The sequence below is a fragment of the Dama dama genome, chromosome 1 (genome assembly GCF_033118175.1).
Source record: "Dama dama isolate Ldn47 chromosome 1, ASM3311817v1, whole genome shotgun sequence".
Classification (NCBI taxonomy): Eukaryota; Metazoa; Chordata; class Mammalia; order Artiodactyla; family Cervidae; genus Dama; species Dama dama.
This window is the reverse complement of record NC_083681.1, coordinates 13,368,336-13,380,539: the sequence shown is the minus strand read 5'-3', so window position 1 is coordinate 13,380,539 and position 12,204 is coordinate 13,368,336.

Below are 12,204 nucleotides of genomic sequence, written 5' to 3'. Positions count from 1 at the left end.
CAGCATCAGCATTGTTTCCAATGAGTCAGTTCTCCGCACCAGGTGGCCAAAGTATTGGAGTTTCAGCTTCAGCATCAGTACTTCCAATGAATATTCAGGACTGATTTCCTTTAGGACAGACTGGTTGAGTTCAGGGGCTCTCAGGAGTCTTCTCCAACACCACAGTTCAAAAGCATTAATATTTGGTGCTCAGCTTTCTTTATAGTCCAACTCTCATATCCATACATGACTAGTGCATAAAGCATAGCTTTGACTAGACAGACCTTTGTTGGCAAAGTAATCTCTCTGCTTTTCATTATGCTGTTTAAGGTTGGTCATAGCTTTTCTTCCAGGGAGTAAGCGTCTTTTAATTTCACAGCTGCAGTCACCATTTGCAGTGATTTTGGAGCCCAAGAAAATAAAGTGTGTCACTGATTCCATTGTTTCCCGGTCTATTTGCCATGAAGTGATGGGACCAGATGACATGATTTTCATTTTTTGAATGTTGAGTTTTAAACCAGCTTTTTCACTCTCCTCTTTCACTTTCATCAATAGGCTCTTTAGTTTTTCTTCACTTTCTGCCATAAGGGTGGTGTCATCTGCATATCTGAGGTTATTGATATTTCTCCCAGCAATCTTGATTCCAGCTTGTGCTTCATCCAGCCCAGCATTTTGCATGATGTACTCTGCATATAAGTTAAATAAACAGGGTGATAATATATAGCCTTCACATACTCCTTTCCCAACTTGGAACCAGTCTGTTGTTCCATGTCTGGTTCTAACTGTTGCTTCTTGACCTGCATACAGATTTCTCAGGAGACAGGTAAGATGGTCTGGTATTCCCACCTCTTTAAGAATTTTCCACAGTTTATTGTGATACACAAAGCTTTGGCATAATCAATAAAGCAGAAATAGATGTTTTCTGGAATTCTCTTGCTTTTTCTATGATCCAACAGATGTTGGCAATTTGATCTCTGGTTCCTCTGCTTTTCAAAATCCACCTTGAACATCTGGAAGCTCACGGTTCATGTACTGTTGAAGCCTGGCTTGCAGCATTTTGAGCATTACTTTGCTAGCAAGTGAGATGAGTGCATTTGTGTGGTAGTTTGAACATTCTTTGTCATTGCCTTTATTTTTGTGTTTTATACTTAATATATGGAAATAGTTGATTTTCACAAGTTCAGTTCAGTTCAGTCGCTCAGTTGTGTCCAACTCTTTGTGACTCCATGAACTGCAGCACACCAGGCCTCCCTGTCCATCACCAACTCCTGAAGTCCACCCAAACCCATGTCCATCAAGTCGATGATGCCATCCAACCATCTCATCCTCTGTCATCCCCTTCTCCTCTTGCCCTCAATCTTTCCCAGCTTCAGGGTCCTTTCAAATGAGTCAGCTCTTCTCATCAGGCAGCCACAGTATTGGAGTCTCAGCTTCAACATCAGTCCTTCTAATGAACACCCAGGACTGATCTCTTTTAGGATGGACTGGTTGGATCTCCTCACAGTCCAAGGGACTCTCAGAGTCTTCTCCAACACCAGAGTTCAAAGGCATCAATTCTTCAGTGCTCAGCTTTCTTTATAGTCCAACTCTCACATCCATACATGACCACTGGCAAAACCACAGCTTGACTAGATGGACCTTTGTTAACAAAGTAATGTCTCTGCTTTTTAATATGCTGTCTAGGTTGGTCATAACTTTCCTTCCAAGGAGTAAGTGTCTTTTAATTTCATGGCTGCAATCACCATCTGCAGTGATTTTGGAGCCCAGAAAAATAAAGTCAGCCACTGTTTCCACTGTTTCCCCATCTATTTGCCATGAAGTGATTGCACCAGATGCCATGATCTTGGTTTTCTGAATGTTGAGCTTTAAACCAACTTTTTCACTCTCCTCTTTAACTTTCATCAAGAGGCTCTTTAGTTATTCACTTTCTGCCATAAGAGTGATGTCATCTGCATATCTTAGGTTATTGATATTTCTCCCAGCAATCTTGATTCCAGCTTGTGCTTCCTCCAGTCCAGCATTTTTCATGATGTACTCTGCATATAATTTAAATAAGAATGATGACAATATACAGCCTTGACGTACTCATTGCTTGACCTTATATCAGGATATGTTGCTAAAGTAACTTATTAGTTGTTTATTTTAAAAATGATTTTGTAAAATTTTGTATTAAGTAAAGTCAGTATATGCAGAGAGTTTTATGTTGTTTTTCAAATTGTGCCTTTTTAAAAAATTCATTACAATAAGATATCTAGGACAATAATAAGTAGAAATGGTGAGGGTAGAAAGTTTTTCTGATTTCATGAGGAATATGTCCAGTATTTCTCCATTAAATTTTGTGTTAACTCTAGTTTGGTTGTTGGTTAGCTGTTGGTTTTATTTTTAGGAAGCCCTTCTTATTTTTTATTTCCTGTGAGCTTTATCCAAAATGGTATATAAAGATGTTGAAAATATTCCTGCATTAAGTGATATAATGGAAATTTTAAATGTAAATTTGAGTGTAAATTTTAATATAATTGTTCTATTCATTAATTTTCAAAATTTAAACCAAATTATTTTAATAGGACAAAGCAAATTCAATCATCATATATTTTTACTTGTTGCTAGGTTTGGACTTCCCTGGTAGCTCAGTCAGTAAAGCATTTACCTGCAATGCAGGAGACCAGAGTTGGATCCCTGGTAGGGAAAATCCCCTGGAGAAAGAAATGGCAACCCACTTCAGTATTCTTTCCTGAGAAATCCCATGGGCAGAGGAGCCTGGCAGGCTACAGTCTATGGGGTTGCAAGAGTTAGACATGACTTAGCAACTAAACAACCACCACAAGTTTAATTGGTTCTATTTTCTTACATATTTTTGCAAAAAGTTTCATGATTTTTATTCTTATAATATCTGTCAGATTTTGGTTTCATGGTTATGACATTCTCATACAAAATTTTGGGAAAAATATATTACCTTCTCATCTCTTTTTTGAAATATTATTTTAAAAATATTATTGTAAGATATATTGCTTTTTTAAAATATTTGAAAGATTTCAATATTTTAGTGTAGAGTACTATTTTTGCTTTTTTATGTCTATTTAGCTTATTTTGTTACCCATGTTCTAGCATTTCAGTCAAATGTCATGTTGTATTCATACATTTGCCATAAAGTACAAAGTACAGTAGGTTCATTTATTAAATGCCTGTTGTGTACCAGACCTTGTACTAAGTACTCTGCATATACAAACTCATTTGAAACCCTGAATTCGTCTGAAAGTCTTGTATCTTCATTTCACTGATGCAGAGCTTCAGAAGCAGATTTGTTATGTAACTTAACTATAGTTGGGATTTCTAAGTGGCTCAGTGGTAAAGAATCCCCCCACAAATCCGCCTCCTGTAGGAGTTTCAGGAGACAAGTGTTCAGTCCCTGGGTCAGGAAGATCCCCTGAAGGAAGAAATAGTAACCCAACCCAGAATTGCTGCCTGAAAAATCCTATGAACAGAGGAGCTTCATGGGGCGATAGTTCATAGGGTCTCAGAGAGTCAGTTGTGACAGAGCATGTATATAGCTACAGTTACACTTTCATTAAGTAAGAAATCCAAACCTCAGTTAAGGTTGGTTTGACTATATGATCCAGACTTTTCATCACACTGTTATTTTCTTTCTTTCTTTTCTTTTTTCTTTTTTTACTTTTTATTTTCTACTAGGGTATATCCAATTAACAATGTTGAGATAGTTTCAGGTGAATAGCATAAATATTCACACTGATTTTTATGATAACCTATGTGAGTAAATAACACAATAGTTTGCATGGCCCCTTTCATAATTTGAATATTAACTTAGTCCCAGGAATTCAAAAGGAGAGAGAGATTTAATGACTATTTTCAAAGTACTTTATTTACCTGGAAGTTCTATACTAAATTTATTTAAAATTAAGGCTTATATCTTTTTGTCCTTTAATGAAATAACCAGTCCTTTTAAATATATTTCTGTTAGTTAGTGATGATACTTATGAGAAGACTAACCTGTAATTTTCTCCTTATTCATCTGAAGGCAATTATTAGAAAAACAACATTTCTACCCCGGTATCTGAAATAATCAGTTATATAGAGATTTATCATTAAATCTGCATTTCCTTGTTTTGTTAAAAACTTGTCCTTGAAATATAGCATGAAAAGTTGTGGGCCCAGACAAAACTACTTCATTTCTTCTTTTAGCTTATATGTTATGTATCTTCCTATTGCATAAGTTATACTTTATATCTAGGTATGTTCAACTCTGAAAAGCCCGAATGGCTAGCCATCAAAACATCAGTGTCTCTATATATGATCTTTTTGACCTTTCTACCTTAGGTAATAAAATTATGTCACTTGATAATTTTTCTTTCTAAAGGCCTTTAAGTCGATCAGTAAGTTATTCAATGTTGAACTACATAGAACAGTCAAGAACACACATAAAGCTGTGACTATAAGGGAAGTTTTAAAAACCATTGAATATTTAAAAGGTGAAAAGGATAAAATGTTACTTTCCTAATATAATGTTCAAGTAATGGCATGCACAATGATGTTTGGAATATAGAACCAAAGAAATAAAACTACTTTTGTTTTATGATGTCAAATAAAACTTCAAATTTTCTATTGCCATAAAAAATAAGTTTCAATAACTGAGAATAAATAGAATTCTTCTATTTTCATTCTCAAACAGAGTTTAAGGTCATCAAATTAAGATCATCTTGCAATCTCAGTTTATGAAAGTGTTTCATAATCAACTTTTAAAAGGTGCCATTAACATAGAGAGCTAATAAAAGAGTTTCAATTCACTTCAAGTATTTTTGAAATTTAAATAACCTCAGACATGCAGATGACACCACCCTTATGACAGAAAGGAAAGAGGAACTAAAGAGCCTCTTGATGTAGGTGTAAGGGAGAGTGAAAAAGCTTGCTTAAAGCTCAACATTCAAAAAATAATCATAGCATCTGGTCCCATCACTTCATGGCAAATAAATGGGGAAACAATGGAAACAGTGACCGAGTTTATTTTCTTGGGCTCCAAAATAACTGCAGGTTGTAATTGCAACCATGAAATTAAAAGACATTTGCCTCTTGGAAGAAAAGCTATGGCAAACATAGATAGCATATTACAAAGCAGAGACATCACTTTGAGGACAAAGGTCTGTATAGTCAAGGATATGTTTTTTTCCAGTAGTCATGTATGGATGTGAGAGAGAGTTGGACCATGAAGAGGATGAGTGCCAAAGGATTGATGCATTTGAACTGTGGTGTTAAAGAAGTCTCTTGAGAGTCCCTTGGACTGTAAGGAGATTAAACCTGTCAATCCTAAAGGAAATCAGTCCTGAATATTCACTGGAAAGACTGATGCTGAAGCTGAAGCTCCAATATTTGGCCATCTGATGAGAAGAAACAACTCATAAAAGACCCTGATGCTGGGAAAGAGATTAAGTATAGAACTTCCAGGTAAACATTACACTTTGAAGGCAGGAGGAGAAGGAGACGACAGAGGATGAGATGTTTGGATGACATGACCGACTCAGTGGACATGAGTTTGAGCAAGCTCTGGGAGATGGTGAAGGACAGGGAAGCCTGGCATGCTACTGTCCTTGGTGTCGCAGAGAGTCAGACATGACTGACTGACTGAACAACAAGGTAATTTGATGCTTATATAAAGTCTTTTTATATTTTCTTTTTGAATGCTACATCTTTGACACAGACATTTTTTAACAGATAATTGACCATTTTTGATGCAAAACTTTTGCTTCTTTCATTTATCTGTACCTAACACAATTCTAGATAATATGTACTAAAAGTAACATATATTTATTGACAATATTTCATACTATCTTTTTCAAAAATGCATGTCTTATAATTAATAGAATACACAAAATGTTTATTTGATTAAAGCAAAATTTTAGATAGGTGTAGATCCCTTTGCAAGCTTTCATGTGCAAATACTCTATGTATCCTCTGTGGGTTAAAGGATTTACTGCACCAGCAATAGATAGTATGGGTCTCAGGTGAGATAAAATAAGAATTTGCAAAAAGATCATAGCATCACTTTATAACCTATGTAGTAGCAGTCTTTGACAAACCATGACTTGATTCAAGCACTTTTTGTCTACTCAATGGCATTTACAAATAAATAAACTTGCATTTTTACACACAACCAAAAGTTGCTTACCATGAGTAAAATTCTCACTTTAACCACCTAATACAATAAGCAATATTTGAAGATCATTCTAAGAAATGTATTTATTTCTGATGATACAAAAGTGAGCAAAAATAATCACTTTCTTCTTAAAAACATCTATAAGGAGGACAAATAGTTAAATGAGAAGCTATGGTAAAGTGGGATAAATTTAACAACTGCTAAAGTATCTCTATTAAGAGAGTATAGTAGGGTTAACATATTCTGGAACAAAAGAGGGGGAGCCTCTCTGTGACAAAAAAATATCAAAATATAAAATAATATTTGAGGGTGAATATAAGTAAACTAGGTTAAGTGTTTATGTAAGAAATATAAGTTCAAGGCATAATGTGATTAGCTGTTTGTATGAAAGAAAGAACAAGATGCTCAAGGTATAAGTGGTTCAAGATGACTTGGCTACAAATTAGCATCAGTATAGGAGTGGGTAGGCATTTGACCAAAAAAAAAAAAAAAAATCTTGAAAGGAAGGCTTGGATATATCACAAGAAATGTATAGTTTTGTTGATGCATTTACAAAATATAATTTGATATAGAAATGTCTGATCTTTCAGAAAGTTAGTGATCACATTTTTCACTTTTAATAAGATCACATTATGTTCTCCACCATGATATTGGTGCTTACTCACTTCAACATATATTCATATACGCTTTTTTATTTTTCTGTATCTTTTGGTCTTTTTACCAGTCTTTTAATGTCACATTTTTCCTTTTGTATTAGCCAATTATTTTCATGTTTACTTGCTGATCATTTAACTCATGAAGTTTTCTATGCACTGGCTTTCTTATGTGTAGTTTTGCATAATGATTGATATTTTTCCCTAAAAGAGAGATGAAGAAAGGAAAAAGGAGAAAAAATGGAATGATTATTTTACTTTCATGAGCTGGCAATGAGAAGAGATGAGAATTTAGGGGGTGTGGACTGACTCCACATGGTTCTTTGTCAAAGAATTCAATGAATAGCACAAATTAAATTTTTGAAAATAATGTTTTTAAACAGAATTTGAAGAATATATAAGAAAGATGTTCTTAAAATGACAGCTATATACTAATCCTCAACATAGCTTATTGTTGAAAGTTATATATTAAAAACACACAGTACAGAATTGTGTCCCTAAATTGCGCCATCTAAAGAGTACCCAATTCTAATTCTTCATCCACTATAATCAGTTCTAATCTATAAAATGCCTGTTAAAATGAGTTGGTTTTTATGTAATTCACTTAATACACTAGGAGCTATCATAAAATGAAATTGTCAAAAATAATTTTGGCAACACTACAAGCACCAAAAACTTAATTTCATTTTAAAATAATTATATAGTAATGGAATTTGTTTTCACTTCTTTATAGAATTGAAAGAACCACAGTTTCTTCTAGAACTCTCTTAAAGGAACGATCTAAGTACCACCACACTAGCCAAATAACACTCACTCAGACACTGATAAGGTATAAATATTGAATGAACAGAACAAAGCCACTGAGAATGGAAATAAACTTTATTTCCTAATATTGGCTTTATTTCTTTATTTTCTAATAATTCCTTTATTTCCAAATAAATTTAATTATTCAGTAAAATCCAAATTTTTACCCTAAAAGGTCATAGTTTAGGTTTTAATATTTTATACCTGCAGCTTTATATGTGGAAAAATTTCTTTATAATTTTGACTCATGATTAGATTACGTATATTTTCCCACAAAGAATGTTCAAACTACCACACAATTCCACTCATTTCACATACTAGCAAGGTAATGGTCAAAATCCTTCAACTTACACTTCAGCAGGACAGGAACTGAGAACTTCCAGAAGTACAGGCTGGACTTAGAAAATGCAGAGGAACCAGAGATCAAATTACCAACAACCATCTGATCATAGAAAAAGCAATGGAATTTCAGAAAAACATCTACTTCTGCTTCATTGACTATATTAAAGCTTTTGACTGTGTGGATCACAGCAAACTCTGTAAAATTTTTAAAGGTGTGGTAAAATTGACCACCTCACCTGCCTCCTGAGAAACCTGCATGAAGATAAAGAAGCAACGGTTAGAACCAGGCATGAAACAACAGACTGGTTCCAAAGAGGGAAAGGAGTACGTCAAGACTGTATATTGTCATCCTGCTTATTTAACTTATATGTGGAGTATATAAAGGGAAATGCCGGGCTGGCTAAAGATTAAACTGGAATCAAGATTGCCGGAGAGATATCGGTAACCTCAGATTATGCACATGACGCCACCCTAATGGCAGAAAATGAAGAGGAACTGAAGAGCCTCTTGATGAAGATGAAAGAGGAAAGTTTCAAAGGTGGCTTAAAATTCAATATTCAGAAAATGAGGATCATGGCATCTGGTCCTATCACTTCATGGCAAATAGATGGGGAAACAACAGAAACACTAAGAGACTTTATTTTCTGGGGCACCAAAATCACTGCAGATGGTGACTGCAGCCATGAAATTAAATGACGCTTGCTCCTTAGAAGAAAAGCTATGGCAAATGTAGACAACATATTAAGAAGAAGAGATATCACTTTGCTGAGAAAGATTCATCAAAATCAAGCTATGGTTTTTTCAGTAGTCATGTACGGATGTGAAAGTTGGAATATAAAGAAAGCTGAGCACCAAAGAATTTATGCTTATGAACCATGGTGTTGAAGAAGACTCTTGAGAGTCCCTTGGACTGCAAGGAGATCCAACCAGAACATCCTAAAGGAAATCAGTCCTGAATATTCATTGGAAGGACTGATACTAAAGCTGAAACTCCAATACTTCAGCCACCCTATTCAAAGAACTGACTCATTGAAAACAACCCTGATGCTGGGAAAGATTGAATGCGGGAGGAGAAGGGGACGACAGAGGATGAGATGGTCGGATGGCATCACCGACTTGATGGACATGAGTGTGAGCAAGCTCCAGGGGTTGGTGATGAAAAGGGAAGCCTGGTGTGCTGCAGTCCATGGGCTTGAAAGAGTCAGACATAGCTGAGTGACTGAACTGAAATGTTTGTCTCAATATATATTTTGAATAGAAACAGTATAATGGTTTTATGCTGTGGACCAACACATCCTGTGCACCACAACTATTGAGTCTGTGGTCTAGAGCCTGGAAGCTACAACTATTGAGCCTACATGCTGCAACTACTGAAACCCAAGTGTTCTAAAGCCTGTGCTCCAAAAGAGAAGCCACTGCACTGAGAAACCCATGCACCCCAATTAGAGAGTAGCCCTTACTTCTTACAACTAGAGAAAAGCCCACACAGCAATGAAGACCCAGCACAGCCAAAAAATAAAATAAATAAATAAAATTATTTAAATTAAAAAGAAATAGTGCAGCCTTGGAAAAACTTCCAAGTGATACACTTACCGGCATCTTTAAACTCTTCTACAGTACTGAAACCCCTAACAAATGGAAGATGAGCTACTTGATTTAACAATCTTTATATCAGAGAGAAGGTCATAGTTTGTAACTTTGAGAACTACAGAAGGTCATTAAGAGACCACCTGAGGCCAGATTAAAGGAATGCAGGTCCTGCACACACTCTGATCCTTACCAGGAACCCTGCCCTTGAACCATTACTATAAAATTCCTCACCAAATCTTCCTGGGTTGGGATACAGTTTTTGAGGACTCGATTTTGTTGTGTCCCCCTATGCCTGGCAAAGCAATAAAGCTATTCTTTTCTACTTCACCCCAAACTTCTGTCTCTGAGATTTGACTTGGCACCAGTGCACAGAGGCTGAGTTTGGCATCGAAACTATTCTGGTTGCTGTTTCGCTCTCCTGGGCACTAGGGTAATTATGACCTCCTCGCCTTTGTGCTTGAGTGCCACCACTTGGCCCCTGTGACCCAGGGATTATAAATTTTTTTAACGAATACTTTCAGTTTATTCTTCTTTTTGCTTCATGATATAGTAGTCCCCAAATAATACTATTGGCTCGATATAGATTTTGAATAAAAACACTGTAATGTATTATAGAGAACCTTTAAAGAAGACAGCTGCAAATACATATGTACACAGACCACAGACTTATCTGGGAGCTAATAATCTCTAAGATACTTAAATATATTGAATTACAGAAATATAGTTTGTGTGCAGCTTTATTTCTGTCACATGTACATATCTATGTATGATGTATTTTTATGTGGCATTCTGTTATGTATACACAGGAAATATTATGACAAACATCTAGTTCTTTTTTTTTTTTAATATTTTTGTTGCCAAAATAGTAAGCTGGTGGTATTTAAAGGTGCTGAATAATTTCTTAAGAAGTTCAACTGTAGTTCATTTACTAAAAACTTAGTAAAATGAATCTAATTAAATATTGTTACTGATCTCAGACTAGTTGGCTCTTGCCACAGTATCTTACTTTGTTCAACAGATTATTAAATTTAGATTGATAATAAAGATAAAAATAAATAAAAATGACAATGAAATTGCATTATAAATAGTAAAGCTCCCCTTGAATTTAAAACACTTGAATTTAGCTTTCTTAGAAGACATGTTCTAGACAGGACAACAGACCAAATAAAATCTTCTATTATCCTGTCCTACACTCTGACAATTTTTGCTCTACTTTTTCACATGCATTTCCTAACCTAGTAATTTTCATCTTGTCTTGAATATCTGAATCACTAATATTTCTAAAATTGTATCAAGTGATATTTTCACAGTGATAGTGATACTTAACACTAAATAGATATTTAGAACAGCACCTGCATAATTTCTCTTTGTCTAGTTATTTTTTATTCTCCTCAAAATGATGCATTTTTAATTTGTTTTTATAGTCTACCACACATCTCCCCTTGGTATTGCTATTAGAAAATGACATTAAATATATCCCCTCGATCATTAAGATAAAATGGAATTTTAAAAGGTAGAATTATATGAAGCTATACCCTATAAACATGGCATGGGACTTTTCATTCCCAGTTCTTGATATGAATCAAATTTAACATTATAATAGTTTATAAAATTTATAGTTTTCCCTCCTGTATAATTGACTATATAAAAACTCAGAAAATAGAACTTTTCAAGATACTGCCAGAGTATTAAAACAAGACTCAGGTATGCTAAGTACAAGTGAATTCTTGTGTTAACATTACTTTTTGGATTAACTGGAATAGGAAATATTCCCTTTGTTTTCCATTTCAGTTCAGTTCAGTTCAGTCGCTCAGTCGTGTCTGACTCTTTGCGACCCTATGAATCGCAGCACGCCAGGCCTCCCTGTCCATCACCAGCTCTCGGAGTTTGCTCAAACTCATGTCCATCGAGTTAGTGATGCCATCCAGCCATCTCATCCTCTGTCATCCCCTTCTCCTCCTGCCCCCAATCCCTCCCAGCATCAGGGTCTTTTCCAATGAGTCAACTCTTCGCATGAGATGACCAAAGTATTGGAGTTTCAGCTTCAGCATCAGTCCTTCCAATGAACACCCAGGACTGATCTCCTTTAGGAAGGACTGGTTGGATCTCTTTGCAGTCCAAGGGACTCTCAAGAGTCCTCCAACACCACAGTTCAAAAGCATCAATTCTTTGGTGCTCAGCTTTCTTCACAGTCCAACTTTCACATCCATACATGACTACTGGAAAAACCATAGCCTTGACTAAACGGACCTTTGTTGGCAAAGTAATGTCTCTGCTTTTTAATATGCTGTCTAGGTTAGTCATAACTTTCCTTCCGAGGAGTAAGTGTCTTTTAATTTCATGGCTGCAATCACCATCTGCAGTGATTTTGAAGCCCCCAAAAATAAAGTCTGACACTGTTTCCACTGTTTCCCCATCTATTTCCCATGAAGTGTTGGGATGAGATGCCGTGATCTTGGCTTTCTGAATATTGGGCTTTAAGCCAACTTTTCCACTCTTCCATTTAAGACTCTGTAAATCAGACTGTCTAGTTTCCTGCTGCTGTACTATACAATCAATGAGAAACAAAAATGAAACCTTTGAAATTGACAGGCAGAGTTTTGTAGCACAGATAAAAGATGAGAAGAAAGGACTTGAATCCAAATGGTAGAATAAGAGGATGTGGAACTCACC